This window comes from Gobio gobio, assembly GCF_949357685.1.
Source record: "Gobio gobio genome assembly, chromosome: 25".
Lineage (NCBI taxonomy): Eukaryota > Metazoa > Chordata > Actinopteri > Cypriniformes > Gobionidae > Gobio > Gobio gobio.
Window position 1 is genome coordinate 26,984,124 of NC_137121.1, and position 21,845 is coordinate 27,005,968.

The 21,845-nt window shown below is 40.9% G+C and overlaps 1 protein-coding gene across 2 annotated transcripts in view; it reads left to right on the forward strand.

Annotated features, from left to right (window-relative positions):
- Positions 1 to 21,845, forward strand: part of znf469 (zinc finger protein 469) — a 463,873-nt gene that overhangs the window by 326,353 nt on the left and 115,675 nt on the right. The window lies entirely within an intron of this gene.

Sequence of the window (21,845 nt, forward strand, 5' to 3'; positions counted from 1 at the left end):
AAGGACATCCTGAGATTTTTAATGACCACAGAGAGTCAGGACCTCGGTTTAACGTCTCATCCGAAGGACGGTGCTTGTTACAGTATGGTGTCCCCATCACTATACTGGGGTGTTAGGACCCACACAGACCACAGGGTGAGCGCCCCCTGCTGGCCTCACTAACACCTCTACCAGCAGCAACCTAGTTTTCCCAGTTGGTCTCCTATTCCAGGTACTAACCAGGCTCAGCCCTGCTTAGCTTCAGTGGGAAACCAGTCTTAAGCTTCAGGTTGATATGGCTGTTGTTAATATACCTTATAGAGAAGACGAGAGTCGCGTTTGTTTCTATTGAGCCTGATTTCTCAAAATGGTACGTGTGTGTGCTTATACTGGGTTCCATGACAACAGTGTGAGTTAGGCCGTGTGTCCACCAAATTGTTTTTAGCCGGCTGAAAACGCCTTGCTGTGAGCGCTTGAGAGCATTTTGGCAGAGGAGCGTTTTTTCAGTTGAGACTCTTTGCTTATGATACGGAATATCCTTGGAAGTTTTACTAGTATCTCATTTCACAGATAGTTTGTTTCTGCATTGATTCGATATAAAAATGCAAATACAATGTAAAGTATTTGCTCTGGCTCTTGTTTTAAATAATTTTGTTCCGTTATTATGCTTGCTGTTTTCATCTGTTGACGTTGTACAAGCAGAATTTGGCAGTTGGTCGGTGTTGTATTTGTCCCGCCCCTCCTCCGTTGTGATTGAATGACTGGGTGAAAAGTGACAGCGCTGCGATTTACTCAGTTGAACATTCTTCAACTCTCGGCGACCGGTAAAAAACGCAGAGCGCTCAGTGCTTGAGTGTTAAATACTTGCTCAGCGCATCGTTACGTTCATGGCATTCTAAAATCACAGCACTCCCATTGAAAACAATTGAAGTAAGCTTATGGGCTAAAACAGTGCTTATAGTAAGCATGAGTGGCTGCTGACGGCTCGCACACACTCACAGGAACATGCACAGAGTAACGGCCGAGCTCAGTGTTTTTGCTGAATAATACTTTCCATATATGGTGCGCGTCTCACTGTATCATTGTGTGATACTTTTGTATCATTTTTGTAATGTTTTAGCTTGGTCGCTATTCACTGCCATTACATGAAGGAGCGAGTGCAGGACTTTCTGCTTTTGAGGTCTGAAACAGGGCATTGGAACAACAGCAGGGTGAGTAAAAGTTGGCTTTATTTTCATTTCAGGGTGAACTACCCCGTTAATCATTTGTCAACATAAATAAATCATACTTCCATGCTGCAACAATAAAATGAAAGAAAAAGCATCAGAACACCTACCCATGACATGGTAAAACTGCAGTGATAAAATGTGTTGAAATAAAGACAAAATCATGCATTGATGATATAAATATAAAGAAAGGAGAGCATGATGGAACTTATTTGGGCTCTTCAGCCAATGTGCTAGTGTCCAGCTTGTGGGCAGACGCTCTTATTTGAAACATGTGGGCCTCAGTAAAAAACCCAAAGCCTCTTTCTCCTCTTTGATCACTTAACTCCCCTTCTTTCTCTGGGCGAGCCCTTGTGAAAAAAGCAGCTGTGGCAGATATTACTGGACGTCATCCAGGGCTGATGAAACATACCTCGGTAATCCTCAGCACCTAAACGCACAGTATGTCATGCCGGAGCACAAGCGTGCGCCTCAAAGGTGAGAGGCACTCAGTTACCGCTGCAGGTATGTCAGGAATGACTGCATATGCTCGCAGGCTGACTACCACAAAACTGTCCACAAGTGAGAGCTTCTGCATGACTGCTGCAGGAGGTGTTGCCAAATGTTTGCTATGTTTTCTGATAGGGCCATGGTCAGCAAGAAAAAAAATCTATATACAAGTAATAAAATGCAGCTAATTATAAAATCAATCATTAAGGATGACAAAATAAATATACTTATGAAGCCCTATTAAGAAGTTATTAATATTATTTTTCTGTAATTGGACGTATTTTTTGATATATGGTGATATTTGGGCGTACACCGATCAGGCATAACATTATGACCTAATATTGTGTTGGTACCCCTTTTGAAAAATTAAAATGGTAGTGATGCACGATTAAAAAAAAATTCATGGTCGATTCTGTTTTTTTTTTTTTTTACAAGCAAGTTGGCCAATTCCGATATCAGCTGCCAATTTCTTCCTTTGTTTTAAACAAATGTATTTGTTTATTTGCTCCATAACAGGCCAAACTGGCCTTAACAAAATAAAATAAATTAAAAAAAAAAGACATTTGAAATGAGCCATTGATCATTTTAATCATGATCCAAAGATGCTACAGACATAGATTGCATAATTTCAAGACTTAGAGCAAGTACAGAATGGTCTGACTTTAGCTTTGTGAAATACATGACACCTGCAAAAAAAATTTGACTGAATGAAATTGCAAATTCACAAAGCAGATTCGCTTATAAACACTAATTTATACAGCGGTAAGAGGAAAATAAAATGCCATTGAAACTATTCTGAAGACAGACGATTTCCTTCAGAGATACATTCATATAAACCCCCACCCCGATTTAATATTTATATTTTTCTTCCTATATTTCGAGCATCACGTACAGTGACCTAGCGCGATTGAGCTCTCCTCTATATTTTCACACAAATGACATTTCAGAAAATGATGATTGCAATACAGTTTGTGTGCGAGTCCGGAATAGAGACCAGCCAAAATGAAACTAAACACTGGCAGCTTGCGATCGTGTACAAATGTGCAGTTTTCGATTTTGGTCGACCGGTGTATATCTGGAAAAAAGGTACAACATACAATTTGAGGTCGCACAGATTCAATTTCGGGAGCAATTTTGAGCCTTGTAATATCATATTTATGAATTACATTATATTATTATAATAATATATATATGTCAAAAACAGTCTTTCGAATTGACAAACTCAGTGGCTAAATATGATTTTGTAAACTAGAGGTCAGTGATTGATTTATCTTCAATCGTATGGGAATTAAAAAAAGCCTTATTATTTTGATTTACTTTTAATAAGTTCATTAATTACATATTAATACATCAAACATATTATGCAAGTCCTTTACAATCTCTTACATTCCAGTGTTTACGATTTTGTTTACTTTTGTATGATAATTTTGCTACGGTGTTGGGTCACCACCCAAAATCTGGGTCGTGAAGCACTGTTTTAGCGCATACGTTTGTTCGCTTGCTTGTTTATACTTAAGGCATTTATAGAGGTGATGATTTAGAGCTCAAGTCAAGTGGCTACTCTTGTATGTTCAGTGTGTGTGTTTACGCTCATGTATGTGTGCTGTTGTTGTCCATCGCAGTGGGAAGAGCTTGGCCAGTCCTCCTTGTTTGGGATAATTGCATGTTTCTGTGGTCTGTGGCCCATTCTCTGTCTCTATGTGGCCAGGGTATCTATGTGGCAGGATCCACATTTAGGAGCACTGTCTCCACTGTCCAAATCTGTCCCACTCCTTCGCTATTCCTATAGAATTGCTTGCACTTTACCAATATAATACCCAGTGTATTCAGCAAAATGATATTCTAGTTTCGTGTGCAGTTGGTTTCTTGGGGTCTTTGATGTCTATTAGAGCTAAAAATACATATATTCTAAAGTTGGTTAATACATGAAATATTTAATGTACTGAAGGGGGTTTAACGGTAATAAATCAGCCGCTGCGGTGTGTGTTTGCAGGAGTTGAGCTGTGTGATGAAAGGATCATCTGATCACTGAAAGGGACCAAATCAAGTGATTTATGCAGGGGAGTGTGCGAAAATCTGAAGTCAAGGCGTTGTGGTGTCTTTTCAAAAGAATTCCAATGAAGAAACGTTATGAATTATTTATTGTGCTGTTATTTATTTTTATCTGAACGTTTATCTGGCATTTCAGATTGTAAAGTTAACCTGTCAACTTCCTGTATTTTGTGAAGGTTAGGGTATTACATTTAAAAGGGATTTTCATACAAGTTGTGTATTCACACCAAGAACAATTACTCTAGCGATAAATATATAAACGTCCACACCAGCGCTGTTCTGTTTGTTATAAGCGCACTGCAGTTTTGTCATCCGCCTCCATTTCTGACATTCTCTGAAAAAGCTTGAATAAAGCAGTTCATTGTTTGACTGAATTCCTATTTGTCATTTTAGACGATAGACTATAGTTAAACATTCAATATTTGTTATTTCTCATCTTTTAATTTATTGCTACTCCATTTATGAGAACTGTTTGTACCAAATCTCATACAACTAAACGACAAACGTATTAAATATTTGCACAATTTGGTACAACATTTATTCACTGCAAGTCAGAAGCCACATTTTTAACCAGTCTCTAAAAAGACAGTTGTAATACAATTAATTATTCAGTTGAATCTGTTATTTAATATTTTTTACAAATATGATACAATTTTTACTACCTTTAGTATGTAAATGTAAATTAGGCAGCACTTTTGTTCTTTTCTTTTTTTGGTAAACAGAAACTGTTCACATTGAGCTAAATGCCAAATGTTTGCCATTCAGATACTAAATATGGCATTTTAGGAGTCAGACTTTTTAAAGTACAAACTTTATGGAGTCAGGGATCGCTTATAGGCTAAAAAAAAAAAAAACAAGCAACCCCTAATAATTATAAAGTTAATGTGGGTGAGAGTATTAAACATTAGAGAGTATTAAAATGCTTGTTTTATTGGTGCAAATGGTCCCCATTATAAATGTAGGGTACTTTTTAATAATAGGCTACAGCTCAATTTTATTATTTACCGTATTTTCCAGAAAATAAGTCGCACCTATAAGTTGAATTAGGTCAAACTTTTTTCATTTTTCGCATTTTTGAGAGACAAAACTATTTGCATCGGTTGCATTTTAATTGTTAGATTTAGAAATAATGTAAAATATTGGTAAATTAAACGAAACATTAGCAAACTCTAAACACTATAAACATTTATTTGACTTCCCCTCACTCTAAATCTTTTACATTTTATGGTAGGCCCATGCAGAACAGAGAATTTTTTTTAAATATATGTATAAAAATAATAATACATTTTAGTGCCATTCATTACAAACATTTACTTTAAGTGCCAAGCCTATAACAAACTTATTTAAAGCGAAACTGAAACTGAAATCCACGGCAGGCTCACGTATTCGGCATGAATCGTTTCCATGAATGAATCGTTTCATGGTTAGTTGCGGTGTAACATTTGGTTGCTAAACTATTGTATATTATGTAAAGAAGGCTTTATACTTCTGTCGTGTCCCAATATCCATTCAAAAAAACATTCTTCACACATGCAAAAAAATGTGTTTGGAATAACACCATGACATGCTCACGCTCACTGACACAGCCTACATTGTACAACAGACAAATCAAATTGAGTAACCGAATAACTTTTCTATGTTTAGTTTTCTCATAAGAGGTAAAGCAGGGAAAATAGGCAAGCGTAAGGATTTGAGCGAGTTTGACAAGAACCAAATTGTGATGGCTAGACGACTGGGTCAGAGCATCTCCTAAACTGCAGCTCTTGTGGGGTGTTCGTGGTCTGCAGTGGTCAGTCTCTATCAAAAGTGCTCCAAGGAAGGAACAGTGGTGAACCGACGACAGGGTCATGGGCGGCCACGGCTCATTGATGCACGTGGGGAGCGAAGGCTGGCCCGTGTGGTCCGATCAAACAGACGAGCTACTCAAATTGCTCAAGAAGTTAATGCTGGTTCTGATAGAAAGGTGTCAGAATACACAGTGCATCGCAGTTTGTTGTGTATGGGGCTGCATAGCTGCAGACCAGTAAGGGTGCCCATGCTGACCCCTGTCCACCGCCGAAAGCACCAACAGTGGGCATGTGAGCATCAGAACTGGACCACGGAGCAATGGAAGAAGGATGGTCGGGTTTGTGTGCGTCGCTTACCTGGTTCAGGAATGGTTTGAGGAGCACAACGAGTTTGAGGTGTTGACTTGGCCTCCGAATTCCCCACATCTCAATCCAATTGAGCATCTGTGGGATATGCTGAACAAGTCCGATCCATGGAGGTCCCACCTCACAACTTACAGGACCTAAAGGATCTGCTGCTAAATTCTTGGTGCCAGATACCCCACAGCACACCTTCAGGGGTCTAGTGGAGTCCATGCCTCAACGGGTCAGGGATGTTTTGGCAGCAAAAGGGGAACAACACAATATTAGGTCATTATGTTATGCCTGATCGTGTTTATAAACCTTGAGGTGTCTACTTTTAAGTGTGTACGCTTTGCTTATTTAATGAAAATTATATAAGTCACTTTGGAATGTAAATCTTCCCGTTTCAGATGATTAAAAAAACACGACTTGTAGTATGCAAATTATTTTATGGATACCCTGGCAATGGACCCCACTTTGAATCATTCATAGCCGTTTTGAAGGCCTGTTCGTGCAGCTCTTCCAGAAGCATGCAATCACCTCATGAATGGCGCACCTTCACAGAAAGGCACAACATCACTTTCCCCAACATGACATCATGAATTTGCGTAAACGTACACGCCACTTTCTAAAGCCAAATGCCGTGTTATCTGTATGCATTTTGAGCTACCCGCGTGTATGTGTACGCCGTGTGATTCCGCTTGTATGTGTACGCCGAAACGAACCATCATCTACGCGTGTATGTCTACGCCGTGTGATTCCGCGTGAATGTAAATGTATTTATAAACATACTAAATTATGTTTTTTTTGAAAATGTTTCTTGTGATGGGTAAGTTTAGGGGCAGTGTGTGTGTGTGTGATAGGTAGGTTTAGGGGTAGCGGCAGTGTAGGGGGATAGAATGAAACGGCGTTGATAAAGCGATTATGCGTTTTGATGGCACGCCAAAAGGGCATACGAATTGGCGTGTCATACATACGCCATTTCATGAGATCAGTCTGACTTTCCCAAACCTTCACATTCAGTTTCATACTGTTGAAATGATCTTCCCATGCAGCCCTATAATCGAGTCCCTTACAATATTCAAGAAATGTCGAAAAACTAAAATTTTCCATGCATACTCAACATACTTCTGCTGATATAAAATATTTAGCACTTCTCATATTAATGCCTCCATGAGTTGAATCGCTTTTTGTAATTCACTAAATATAAAAATAATTGATCAAAAACGTAGTTTTCATCTAAAGTCTGATTCATCTAATTGGCACAAACATGTAAAATATTTGATTTGTGTAAAAAACAGTCTGAAATTTTCTGTACAAAGGTTTGGATACCAGTATTACATTTTTTTTTTAATCCAAACGAACAAACAAAAACAACCAAGACAGATTGTAATTGACTCAGTGAGAACTCGTTGTTTTGTTAAATAACTAAACTTGCTTGTTTTTCGTGTGGAAAATTCTGAAAATTTGGTGTCAGCAGGCCTTAGCACAGCCATTCTCTCCTCACTCGCTCCAACATCAGCGCTTGGAACATCGCAATCAATTGACTCGCTTCCAATTAATAACTTTAAAGCAGAAGAGAACAAGTCATATGGGAGTGCTTTATCTCCAGGCCAAATTCTCTCTTCTAAATGGAAGCAGATTGGTCACATGTCTCTGTTTTATTGTTCTTGTCGCGCCTGATGCCGAGGCATACTGAGATGCAGATGATGGTTTTGCTCTCTGGTTTCCCAAACAGGCTGTGGAAAGCATAATTCAGTAAGTAGATATGTGTTGCTCCAACTCAAAGCGCCACCTCAGCATCCTGGCAGTGCCAACACACCTAGTTCTCCAATGGCATCTGAAGTTCATTATCGCAAGTTTCATTTTAGACTGCAAACAAACCAAAGCAGACCGACGACAGCCTGTTTCCTTTTTGCCGTTGCCAAAAGGTCAGGACAGATGATACCCATAATCTGCCTGAAACTCAATCCCTACAGCTGCAAAAAATGAGATGTTTCGAATTGTTTTCTGGCCATTTTGCTTAAAATGGTCAAGGCCCATCTAGAACTGGTTTAAACATGAAATTCAAATACCTCTGGATTCGTAATACATCTCAAGCGCGTTGTTCGGCATTTACGTAAGCATGCTATAACCTCATAAGTGACACCTGAGTTGAACTGATGCATGCTACGAATGACATTAGAATGAAGATTCATGCACGGCTTTCCACCCTCAACCCCACCTGGTGCTCCATCTTAAAGTTCCCAATCAAAACCCCTAAAGGAAAGGTCAAAATGTGATATGCATCGAGGACAAAGATATTAGTCAATATGTTAACCACGTCAGCTCTTGTTGTACTAGAAAAACACCAGCCGTGCATGTTCATTGCAAGTCCAACATTGCTTGTGTTTCTTTGAAATTGAACCCCGGCAATTCTTTGCCTTTGCCAATATGGACTAGACGCCTTTTAATTCTCTTTTTCTTTTGTACCACTTTTTTACATTTCCAAAGGAATAGAGTAAAATATAAATAACATCAAGTGTTCGCCTTCCTAAAAAAGTCCTTCTGTGAGTGTGCAGAGGGCTGTGAATAACAATTCAGGTTCATTTATTGCTTGTCTGGACTGGCTTGCTTTTGCCGAGAGCAACAATATAAGGGAAGCAGGTGTGATTTGAAACATTGACCCTTAGGAGAACCCTCTATGGAGCTCTTCTCAACCAATCACTGATCTAATCTTCAACCTGTCAGTCAAACTTACAGTACGGGGCCTTTCAAGGGAAATCTGCAAATATGAAACTGAATATGAAACATAGCACTATGACAATTTTGACACGTCAGTTCTGCTTCTTTTTTTTTGCACAGTTGATATATGGCTCAAGCTGTAACCCTGAAGTCATTGTCTTACTTGTTTGGCATGGATCTTACATTTTGTCTAGTGTTTAGGGTTTTTTCTTGCAATATTTTATCATTTTACTTTATTGAAGTCCACTTTTATTGTTAGCAATATAATGTTTTTTTTTGTGTGCATATCAATCTACACTCCATACAGTATAATGACAAAGCAAAAAACTGATTTGTGACAACTTTGCAAATGTATTAAAAAGGAAAAACTATACTAAAGTATTTTTTCCCTTAACTCTGTAGTTAAAGCACCTTTACAGCCTCTAGTCTTTTTGGGAATTATGCGACAAGCCAGGTTGGTCATTGGTGGACAGACATTTTCAGGTTTCTCCAGAGATGTTCAATTGGGTTCAAATCCGGACTGGGTCTCTCAAGGACATTCACATCAGTCCATAAGCCACTCTTGCATTAGAGGCTTTCGCACCGGAGGAACCTTTTCATAGTTCCTAGAACTATTGGCAAAAGTGTCCGGATTTTGTCGTGTTCGCACCGCAGGAACTAGGAACGATTTTAGTTCCAGGACCTGAAGTAGGAGCTAATTTAGTTCCCCCAAAAGCAGAGTTGGGTCTAACCCAGCACAATAGGAACTAACAGTGACGAAAGTATACACTGAATGGCCGAGCGCACGTGAAACACCAGCACCCATCATTTTTTAAAAAGCTGCACAGATTATAGCCTATATATTTACTCCAGAAACTCAATGAACATGGAAAACAGTAATAGATGGACCTCTCAGCCTTTACACTAAAGAGAAAATCCAACGCAATTTTGAGGGTTCCAAGCGAAATATGATTATGTATTTCTGCCCATATCCAACGCTAATATTTAATCTTTCTTTGTATAACAGTTCTATCTAATAGCGTATTAGATATGACTGTTAAACAGATCGTAAACTAATGAAGATGGAAAATGTGAGCGATGTGTGCTCAGGCTCTGGCGTTCTCAGCGTCCTCAAAATAAAAGTCACAACAACAAGCGCGGCTTACGTCACTTCAGAGTTCCTACTGGCGGTATGAATGCAACCAGGAAAATGTTCCTAGGGGGAACTATTAGTTCTCGGGGAACCACCCTGGTGGTTAGTTCCTATAACTAAGTTCCTAGAACTACCTGGTGCGAAAGCCCCTATTGTCTTAGCTGTGTGCTTGGGGTCATTGTCCTGTTGGAAGGTGAACCTTCTGCCCAGTCTGAGGTTTTGAATGCTCTGGACTAGGTTTTCATTAAGGCTATTTCTATATTTTACTGTGTTGAGCTTTCCTTCTACCCTGACGAGTCCTTCTTTCCCTGCCTCTGAAAGCATCCCACAGCATGATGCTGCTACCACCACACTTTACTGTTGGGATGGTATTGTGCAGGTGATGAACAGTGCCTGGTTTCCTCAATACATGATGCTTGGAATGGAGCGAATCTTTCTCACAGTCTGAGCAAGTCCTTCAGGTGCTTCTTTTGCAAATTCCAAGTGGGTTTTCATGTGCCTTCATTGAGGAGAGGCTTGAGTTTGGATACTCAGCCATAAAGCCCAGATCAGTGGAATGTTGCAGTGATGTTTGTCATTCTTTACATTTCTCCCATCTCCATGTATGATCATAGAGGTCAACTAGAGTGACCATCAGCTTCTTGGTCACCACTCTATCCAAGGTACTTCTCCGTCAATTGCTCAGTTTGGCCAGGATGTCAGCTTTAGGAAGAGTCCTGGTTGTTTCAAACTTGTTCAACTGAAGATTATTGAGGTTACATGCTTCTGTTAACCTTCAATGCAGAAGATTTTTATTTGAAGTCTTCCCCAGATCTGTGTCTTGACATAGTCCTGTCTCTACAGGCAGTTCTTTTGACCTCATGGCTTGTTTTTTGCTCTGATATGCATTTTCAGCTGTTAGACATTTTATTGAGAGGCGTGTGCCTTTCCAAATCATACCCTTTCAATTGAATTTACACAGGTTAACTCCACTTTAACTTTAGAACGACCACGTTACAAAGCTGGGAGCACTAAATGATATCCAAAGTCACATTGCACGCTTTAAACATTAAATAATCTGTGCGATGTCCAAAACGTAGTACTTCAGGCACTTTCTGTGTTTCGCTGCCTCCTCATAATGGATCGCTTCCTGTACTCCTCAGTTTTAAGTCGCTTTGGATAAAAGCGTCTGCTAAATGCATAAATGTAAATGTAAATAAAGCACATAAACACTACCTGAGATTATGATTTGTGTTCCATCCGCAACGTCGCAGAAATAGAAACCATTTCTAAATTAGAAACGCGGCGTCGCGTGTAGTTAGGACACGGTGTTATGATATGATATCTTTAAACATTAAACTTTTACTAGTCATTATATTTTCAGTGTCCAGAATCCCAAATGTTTCCATCAATTTTTTTGTGCACTGGAGGATTCCTAGCTTTTTTCTATTCCAGTCTAAGTGAAGATAAGCGCTGACTACGTTTAATGTGCACTGCTGGAATGTGTAGGGCTTTGATGCACTCTGACATCCCGACAAACACCTTTAATACCCACCTGGCTGACTAACCGTCCCATCTGCCTGTCTAATGCACAGCAGACTGTATACTGTGTGTGTGTGTGTGCACATGGACAGCACATGTTTCTTCAGGAAAGAGAGAGAACCAGTGTGTGAGAGAGAATAAGTCCAGATATTTAGCTCTATAAAGGGCAATAAACAGTATAAAGGCCCCACTGCGCTCTTCACGTCTTGTGCTAGAGCCACTGTTTTCTACAGCAGACAATGCAGCCCTCTGTCTGCTTTTAATTAGGATCTGTGGTGATGTCGAGTACCGGGGGCACAAGACTGATTGTGAGAGCTGAACTGTGCAGGAACCCACCATATGAAGCCACAGTCCATAAGTCAAAGGCCTTAATAAACAAAAACGACCATCTCGGCTTTGATTACCAACCACAGCAATCGCATCATGAATTGGTTATAACTCACGGCGCCGCTACTGAAATGAGCAACAGCTTCCATAAAGTAGAGAAGAGTGGGGTAAACTTTTGTTTTTGCTCAATACTAGCAAAGATAGACCGAATAGTATTAATCCATCCATACATACAAAAGTTTTCCCTTTTTTTCAAGATTTATGCATTTCAATTAAAAGTAAAATTCCTCATTTTGTGTAAATCTTTTTTTTTTTATCTTGATACAAATCACATAAACTAAATGGTCCATTCCCTTTTTACTCGTTTAAAATGTATTCATCATATGAATATGCAAGGCTCATTCAATTAAATTTGATGGAATTTTACTAGTAGTTGAAATACAAATATCTTGAAAAAAGGCTTAACATTTTCTTTGAGTCTATCTACACTATATTGACAAAAGTATTGGGGCAGCACTCCAAATGATTGAATTCAGGTGTTCCAATCACTTCCATGGCATTGAATTAAAGCGTGGTACCTGTTGCCACCTGTGCAATAAGTCCATTCGTGAAATTTCCTCACTACTAAATATTCCACGGTCAATCGTTAGTGGTGTTATAACAAGGGTGAAGCAACTGGGAACAACAGCAACTCAGCCACGAAGTGGTAGGCCATGTAAAATCACAGAGCGGGGTCAGCGCATGCTGAGGCACACAGTGTGCAGAAGTCGCCAACTTTCTGCAGAGTCAATAGCTACAGACCTCAAAACTTCATGTGGCCTTCAGATTAGCTCAAGAACAGTATGTAGAGAGAGCTTCATGGAATGGGTTTCCATGTCCGAGCAGCTGCATCCAAGCCTTACATCACCAAGTGCAATGCAAAGCATCGGATGCAGTGGTGTAAAGCACGACACCACTGGACTCTAGAACAGTGGAGACGTGTTCTCTGGAGTGACCAAACACGCTTCTCTGGCTGGCAATCAAATGGACGAGTCTGGGTCTGGAGTCTGGGTCCGGTTGCCAGGAGAACGGTACTTGCCTGACCGCATTGTGCCAAGTGTAAAGTTTGGTGGAGGGGGGATTATGGTGTGGGGTTGTTTTTCAGGGGTTGGGCTTGGCCCCTTAGTTCCAGTGAAAGGAACTCTTAATACTTAAGCATACCAAGACATTTTGGACAATTTCATGCTCCCAGCTTTGTGGGCACAGTTTGGGGATGGCCCCTTCCCTTTCCAACATGACTGCGCACCAGTGCACAAAGCAAGGTCCGTAAAGATCTGTCTGTCCATCCTATATGGTAATTAGTGTTTGGCTTTTGAGGTTTCTTTGTCCTGAATGATGTGTCTCATCCGTGGTAGCTTGCTCTGTTCTGCAGGGCTCGTAAACTTCTGTATGCTGACATAATTTCACTTGGGAGGAGTAACATTTTTGTATGTGACCTGAACAACCATATGCATTTACATTTGGCCGAGTCGTGTCTTGTATGCATATTAAACCACCTCCTGAGGCAGTTTGAGGTGTTCAAGCATTAAGTCTGGATTGAAGGGCCAAAGAAAACCATATTTCCACATCCTGTCATTTCAAGTCCATTCCCATAAGTGACAGCATTGACTGATGGTGAACACAATCGAGAGGAGGGATTCACACAATAAATAATGCTGCATTTATGGCAAGTGTCCTCAGGGAACAGTACAGTGCTGCACGATCACAGCTGAAAACCAGACTTCATCTGTCACATGTTCCTTATGCATCAGAGCAGAGAATCTTTTTCCGTAACACTATTGCTTGAGTTCAGATTGTTGGGCAGCATCTACATATACACCTGTTAAAGGGTTAATCGCATTATATCCAACCATATATCCAGTCAGTCTGTAGTCTCAAACTATGCATGACAACCTCAGTTTTGCAGGAAGGAAGCACAGCCTAGAGTCGCAAATAGTTATTTCAATATTATATATTATATTATATAGCCATGCAAACAATATGTGTGTAAACAGGATTTTACTGTGAAAAGATTACTTGCTCACCATTTCTGTGTAATGTTATATTCAATAGTTGTAGTCATCTGTATCATGTTTACATTTGCCTGTTAACATTAAAACTGAATAATGTGAGTAAAAGTTACCTTTAATGCTATATTTCGTTAACTTGAAATTCATTGGGAAGTTTAAACCAAAATCGCATGGTCTTGTGTAAAATAATGTTGAATTGTGATTGAGAACTAGAAAAGTATTCTAGATTCCTGTTATTAACATTCTATGACAATGTGATCATGAAGCCCGTCTCAGAGCCAAAACCATAAAAAGTTCTGCTTTAGTTTATGTCGTGGCTTTGTTTCTTGAACAATCACTGCTACTTTGATTCCAGCAAAAATAGTCAAGATAGTGAGTGGAAATGAGTGAGCCGACAGTGAGAGAGGCGACTGATAACAGCTGGCTTCGTAATGGATGTTAAAACTGGATTATACGGATTTGAACGAGAAATCTGTTATGGGCAGCCAAGCAGAATTGCATATGATTGAGTTTTACCAACCTGGCATCAGATTTGTAAAACATTTGTTAATTTGTTTTCCAGAACTGCGCCATGTGCCTGCCATTTGACAGTATCTCATCCATTTATGTTTTAGCACTCCACAAAGTTCAAAACATTGGAAAGAATGAAATAAGAAAAACACTGGATAAAAATCGAGCATTTAGCTTGGGAAGAGATCGAAATTGAGATCAAAAACAGACCCCCTGAAAGTTCAAGTTCAACTTGAGTTAAATGTAAGAAACTTTTTATTCAAGTTAGCATTTCCCAAAAGCGTATTTACCTATGTGGCAATGATGTGCTAAAAACGTTTTATTATTATTACCCAGACCCTCAGATCACTCATAAAGTGTCTATAAACACTTATTTTACCGCTGCTAGTGTACGTGATAACCAAATAAAAATATTGTTCTATAAATTAACATTGTCTGATGGAAAGACTTTGCACACTTCAGTTATTGTAGTCCCGTCCCTCTTTTAATTGGCCCTCATCCAAGATCCCAGCAGGAGCATGTGACCAAGAGAAAACAGCTCTTTTGGCAGTGCTTAGACACATATGGAGCTTATTGCACACCAGTCACTGCTGCCATGAGCCCACCATTGCATCTCTCACTTGCTTAACCTGGATCACACATGCATGTTCCAGGAAGCTGAGTGTACCTCTGGATGATGACCGGCTGGCCTTGCTCCTCTGGACCTGCTCCCCAATGCATGAGCCCGTCCAGTTGTAGTTTAGCTGACATCCAAAGCAACTTACAACACCCTTATTGTTCCCATGAAGAACCTGAAGTTACAAGTGTCTTGCTTGAGTAGAAGCCTCATGGGCCGCATTCCTAGGCATGGTGTGGTTGCACTTCATGGTCCTTTTCTGATCCCGCCCATCTCTCAACTTCTTTGCTTCCAGTCTACTCTCCAACTAACTGTCTGTAATAAAAATGTATTATTATTTAAAGTATGATAGCCTAAACAAAGAATTACATAATGGTAAACCATTACAATATTTGTGAAAATGATTAATACTTTTACTGCGCTGATTCGCAATCCAACTCTTGAGGCCTCTTCTTGCAAGCTTCTGGCGATATGACCGAAAGCCTGCAAGGAGAGGCCTTGAGAGTTGGATTGTGAATCAATGCCTCAAAGACCAGGATTATGTGCATTGGATACGCATGTTCGAACGTACCAGTCAGCATTCGTCAACTACCAATTGAAGAATTCGACATGTTCATCTATCTGGGAAGCATGGTGGCCAGTGATGGGGATGCGAAACGTGGTCTCTCGAATTGGAAAGGCTTTCGCAGTTTATCAGCAGTTCTGCCCCATCTGGTGCACCAATAACATCAGCCTTAATATTAAGGCTCCACAGCGCCATCATCATCCCCGCGGTGACGTTTTTCATCAATACTGTCTTCGCCGTATTCTAGTAATATCTGTTACGAACTGCTCTGAGACAGAAGGGTTGAGAATCCACTCGCAGCTTTATTTGAGGGCAATCCAGAGGCGTAATCCAAAGTACAGGCAATGGTCATACACAGACAGGCAGTCCAAACAAAAAAACGAACAAACAAACAAAACAGGCAGGGACCAGAGGCAAGAGAATAATCCAGGGAACAGGGCAAGAAATCCAAAACAAGAAAACCAGGAGACAAGAAAACAGGAGAATGCTCGGAATTGCAGCGTAACACTAAACAAGACTTCGCCGTGAGTAAATGAATGACCAAGGTTTAAATAGACAGGAAATAACAGGATGGTGAGACACAGGTGAAATGCAATCAGTAAATGAAGTACAGGTGAATGTGATCAGTGATAAGTGATGATGAGTCCGGGCAGTGAGTTATGGGAAATGTAGTAGGTGAGTGAATATAGTCTTATGTGTGGAGTGCCCTCTGTTGGCTCTCAAGGGCACTCCAGCTGGTGATCGTTACATAGCCCCCCCTTTAAGGAGCGGATTCCAGACGCTCCTAAAACTGTCACGGAGGGAGGAGGAGCGGAGGCGGACCCGGGGGCGGGATGGAGGGCCAGGCCCGTGGAGCGGATAACGACCTGTAGACTGCGGCAAGCTGGGAGGCCACGGCGGATCAGGCTGTGCCAGCGACCAGGGCGGAGACGACCCTTCAGGCGGCCAGGGAGGAGACGACCCTTCAGGCGGCCAGGGAGGAGACCATGGCACAGGAACAGACACCGGCTCAGAAACAGGAACAGACACCGGCTCGGGAACAGGAACAGACACCGTGTCAGGAACAGACACCGGCTCAGGAACAGGAACAGATACCGGCTCCGTGAAGACCATCTTGTCCTGAGACACAGGCGTGGAGTCGGCCATCTTGTCCGAAGACACAGGCGTGGAGTCGGCCATCTTGTCCGAAGACACAGGCTCGGCGGCGGCCATCTTGTTCGGAGACACTGGCTCGGCGGAAGTGACGTGAAGCTCAGTCTCTGGATCGGCAGAAGTGACGTGAAGCTCTGTCTCTGGATCGGCAGAAGTGACGTGAAGCTCTGTCTCTGGATCGGCAGAAGTGACGTGAAGCTCTGTCTCTGGATCGGCAGACGTGACGTGAAGCTCTGTCTCTGGATCGGCAGACGTGACGTGAAGCTCAGTCTCTGGATCGGCAGACGTGACGTGAAGCTCTGTCTCTGGATCAGCAGAAGTGACGTGAAGCTCTGTCTCTGGATCGGCAGAAGTGACGTGAAGCTCTGTCTCTGGATCGGCAGAAGTGACGTGAAGCTCTGTCTCTGGATCGGCAGAAGTGACGTGAAGCTCTGTCTCTGAGCTTGATGGGACCAGCGGCGGCGAGGACTCTGAGCTGGACAGGACAAGCGATGACGAGGGCTCTGAGCTGGACAGGACCAGCGATGAAGAGGGCTCTGAGCTGGACAGGACCAGCGATGAAGAGGGCTCTGAGCTGGACAGGACCAGCGATGACGAGGGCTCTGAGCTGGACAGGACCAGCGATGACGAGGGCTCTGAGCTGGACAGGACAAGCGATGACGAGGGCTCTGAGCTGGACAGGACCAGCGATGACGAGGGCTCTGAGCTGGACAGGACCAGCGATGACGAGTCTAGCTTGGAGGGCATGACGCATACTGCCTTGGCTTCGGCAGATTTGGCGTGAAGTGCGGGCTCGGCTGAACTGGCATGAATTGCAGGCCCGACTGGACTGGTGGTCATGTCGTCTGAAGACACATGCATAGCAGATGCAGTGGGTATGTCACTATCCTTCTCCATTATACCCACTGTAAAAGCAGAACCGCTCAGTTGCAATGCAATGTCAATGTACTTTTTTAGAGAGCAATTAGGATCATGCAAAGGCATGATAGAACTGAGTGGCTCAGATAGTCCTCCTCTGAAAAATATCATGAGGCATACCTCGTCCATTGAAGTCAAATGGGCCAGCTCAATGAAGTCCTCTACATAGTCCTCGATGGGGCGATCTCCCTGACGGAGACGCATTAACTGTGCTGCTGGATTCATAGGGGCGAAGTCTTCTGTTACGAACTGCTCTGAGACAGAAGGGTTGAGAATCCACTCGCAGCTTTATTTGAGGGCAATCCAGAGGCGTAATCCAAAGTACAGGCAATGGTCATACACAGACAGGCAGTCCAAACAAAGAAACGAACAAACAAACAAACAAAACAGGCAGGGACCAGAGGCAAGAGAATAATCCAGGGAACAGGGCAAGAAATCCAAAACAAGAAAACCAGGAGACAAGAAAACAGGAGAATGCTCGGAATTGCAGCGTAACACTAAACAAGACTTCGCCGTGAGTAAATGAATGACCAAGGTTTAAATAGACAGGAAATAACAGGATGGTGAGACACAGGTGAAATGCAATCAGTAAATGAAGTACAGGTGAATGTGATCAGTGATAAGTGATGATGAGTCCGGGCAGTGAGTTATGGGAAATGTAGTAGGTGAGTGAATATAGTCTTATGTGTGGAGTGCCCGCTGTTGGCTCTCAAGGGCACTCCAGCTGGTGATCGTTACAATATCATACCGCAAATGCATTACGAATGATAACGTTTACAAGCATCGACACTGCCCCTCGCGGACATGGTCACTGAACAACGATTCCGGTTTGCTGACCATATCCTACGAAAACTGGCAACATGCCTACATGGACGACCAGGCATGGAAAGCGGAAGCAAGGCCGCCCGAAGATCACCTGGCGTAGCCCATTGTCAAGATCTGCACACCATCGGTCTCTCATGGGCAGTGGCGGCTCCAGACAATTTTGATTGGGGGGGCAATGGGGGGGTCCTGGTCATTTCAAGGGGGGTCTCATGAAAACCAACAAAAAATATAGTGGACACAGCTAATAACTGCATATTACTGTTACTAAACAACAATAATATAAATTGAACCAAATAACTTTTTCGATTTGGTTGACTGCATTTTTAGTTTGATGATGAATAGACTGTGAAGTTTGGATTTTCCCCTTAGGTCTATAGCAGTGTAACAACTTATAGCCTACTCCTTCATTTATGGTATTGTAGCTTGTCTATAGGCTACGTGTTGTAGGCCTAGCATATTTGAGTTTTTTTTTTATTATAAGTTGTATATTTGTTTATTATTATTATTAGGCTATATGTTACGGTGACGCATTGCTGCCACATACATATTATTTTTTTCACTCAATTATGTCGTAATAACGAGATCTTTTCTCATTAAAACAACATATTTTTCTCGTTAAAACGACATATATTTTTTCCTAATAAGGACATGTGTTGTACAGTGATGTCTGTATCCACATTAGAGAATTCATAGCCCATGTGCATTTGTCAAACTTCCATGTCTGAAAAGCAGAAGCAAGCTCAGCGTAAAATAGGCTCTTAGGCTGCCTGTATCAGTGGCAATGCCCACAGCACGAAAGTGTTGTAATTTATTGATGTAGCCTACAGTTCTTAACAGCCACTGGTAACAGGTGCCATGGACCGCTCATGTTCGCATCAGTGGCATAACTTTAACCTAGAAATCACGGACCCCGGTGCACAAATATCATAGCCTAAGTGGGACGAGGTTGAAACCGCCGCAATATATCGAGCCCAATGGAGAACGCTAATCGCCCAATGCACCGCACGGCACTGGCCTAAGTAAGTCTTAAGTTTCTGCGCCCTCATTTACACAGAGTCAAACAAATAGCTGTAACTTTTACATTTAAAAAAAAATATTATTTATATACTGTACATAAAATGCTAAGCTATGAAATTAGCCTTTCCAGCACAAAGGCGTTGAACGTTTTCTTCCAAACTCATTTAAAATGTAATTTCCATCAAAGAATGGTTTGAAATGCGATGGAAATTACAATATGGTGAAAATGTTAATGATGTCTCAGAAAAAAGAAGATAAATGTAATTGTTTAGTGCCCATTCAGGATAGTTAAAGAAATGTATGTGATGAAACATGATGGCAGTTCTTCCCTGCAACAGTGCTTCTCACTGGTGCTGCTGGTTTGCATACTGTTTTGTTTTTGAATTTGTCTGTGTACCTTCCACTTGGTTGATTTGGACTAATTACATTTTCTGGAACTAATCATTAGCTACATCGCCAAAGGATCCTGCTCACCTTATCTGCTCACCATCTATCCAGCACAGTTGCTCACCGAGTTCCCATTCTCTAAAATCCTATTGCAACAGCGTCCATCTGTCCATATCCACCTACAGACTCCTATTACAATAATTCTCATTCTCTACTCTTACTATTTACCATGAGTCATGATAACCTCTGGTCATTAAACATCTGCAAGAAACTCCTACAGCTGCCTTACTGTCCATAGGCTCACCCAGACCCCTGTTCATGCTATCTCTTCCTCTGTAAAGTCTGAACACTTATTTCCTCAGATTTTTACAAATAATTTTTTTTTTTTTTTTTCCATAAAGTTCATTCACATTAGATATTTTCCAAAATGCTCTGTTTCTGTCTGTTATTACTTTTCATTTGATGAACTGCATTTCTCAAGAAATCTGGCTTCGTCCCATTCAATTTCTGTAATTATACACCAATTCCTGATATGTCCCACCTAGTCATACCCCCTGGAAAGAGTTTTTGCTTCATATATACACTTCGTCCTATTTCTAGTCAAATGCACAGTACTGAGATGGCTCTCCTCTGGGTTGTCAATAATCTCCACTCTGTCTATTCTGTTACCCCAGAAGTAGTATAATGCTGCTGTATTTGGTTATTTGAGCTCTTTCCTGGTTTACGTCTTGGCTAATAAGTAGAAAATATGTATCCCACTTCAGAATTACAAATTTACTTCTCCCCAAGGGTTCAGTTCTTGGCCCTCTTTAGTTGTGTTGCATTCAGAGGTGGACAAAGTACACAACTCCATTACTTGAGTAAAAGTAAAAATACTATTGGTTAAATATTACTCCATTACAAGTGAAAGTTGTAAAGATAGATTTTTACTTAAGTAAAAGTACAGAAGTACTTGCTTTTAAAAGTACTTAAGTATCAAAAGTAAAAGCATTATTTTATTATTGTTGCATTGTTATATGAAAGCACACTGTTCCATCATGATAGTTTAAGCCAGTCATGCTCCATCTGACATGCTAGCATATCTTGAACTCATTTAAATACTTGCTTAAAAGTTACAAAGCTCTTATCAAAGTCAAAATCATACTAGAAAAGAAATGTTTCTACTTTGTGTTAATTTGACAGGATGTAAAAACGTATTTCTGAAAGGACTTCAGTTAACATTATTAGCCCAACTACGTTTTTGCAGGCTAACCAGCATCATTGTCGAAAGTTACCTATGCGTTAGCACTGTATTCCACAAGGCTATGGCAACTTGGCGGGTAAATCCATAAAAATCATTTGACCAACCATACTTCATACCAGTGTTCATTTTAACAGCAAATTTTGATTTAGTTTTAGTCAGTCTTTTGACTATAACATTTTAGGCATCTGAATTGTTTTAGTTTTAGTCTAGTTTTAATTGACTATAAGATTTTAATAGATTCAATAGACTAAAATTCAGTACTTGTTGAGTTCTGGCATCTGAGAGGCAGCTTTCTGTGTGTACTTTCACTTTTTCAGACTTATCCGCGTCTGTTGCTCTTCTTCTGAATTTTATCTTTTAAGTATGACTGGTTGCGTGCACCGCGTCTGGGAACTGCCGCCTTCTATTTTGCCACCAATTGATTGGTGTTAATACTTGGAAATCATTGAACTTCATGCAATCCTACAATAGTGATTACTGATAGGCTGTCTGCAAAAAAACAAAAAAAAAACAAACAAAGATCCACGTTTTAAAGAAGAAAACAAATCATCCACTGACTTTCAAAGTGGCTACGACTTTCTACCTAGAGGGCCCTGATAGAAATGTAGTGGAGTAAAAAGTATGATATTTGTCTTTCAAATGTAGTGAAGTAAAAGTCATAAGTGTCCAGAAAAAATACTACTCAAGGAAAGTACAGATACTCAAAAAGTGTAGTTAAGTACAGTACTCAAGTAAATGTACTTAGTTACTGTCCACCTCTGGTTGCATTACATCTTGCATTTGTTGATCATATGCTTAATTTTATGACTTGTTGACATAAAGATTTGACTTACTATGGTGTAATAAACATTGTTGCAAAGTCTGCTTACTGAAATATGCCACCAAGGTAACGTTTAGCTGGATGAAATGGATGAGGATTTGTTGAAAGTGCAAAAGTGCTAATCTTGGAAACGTCAGTTAAAATGCTTCCAATATTCTTAATATA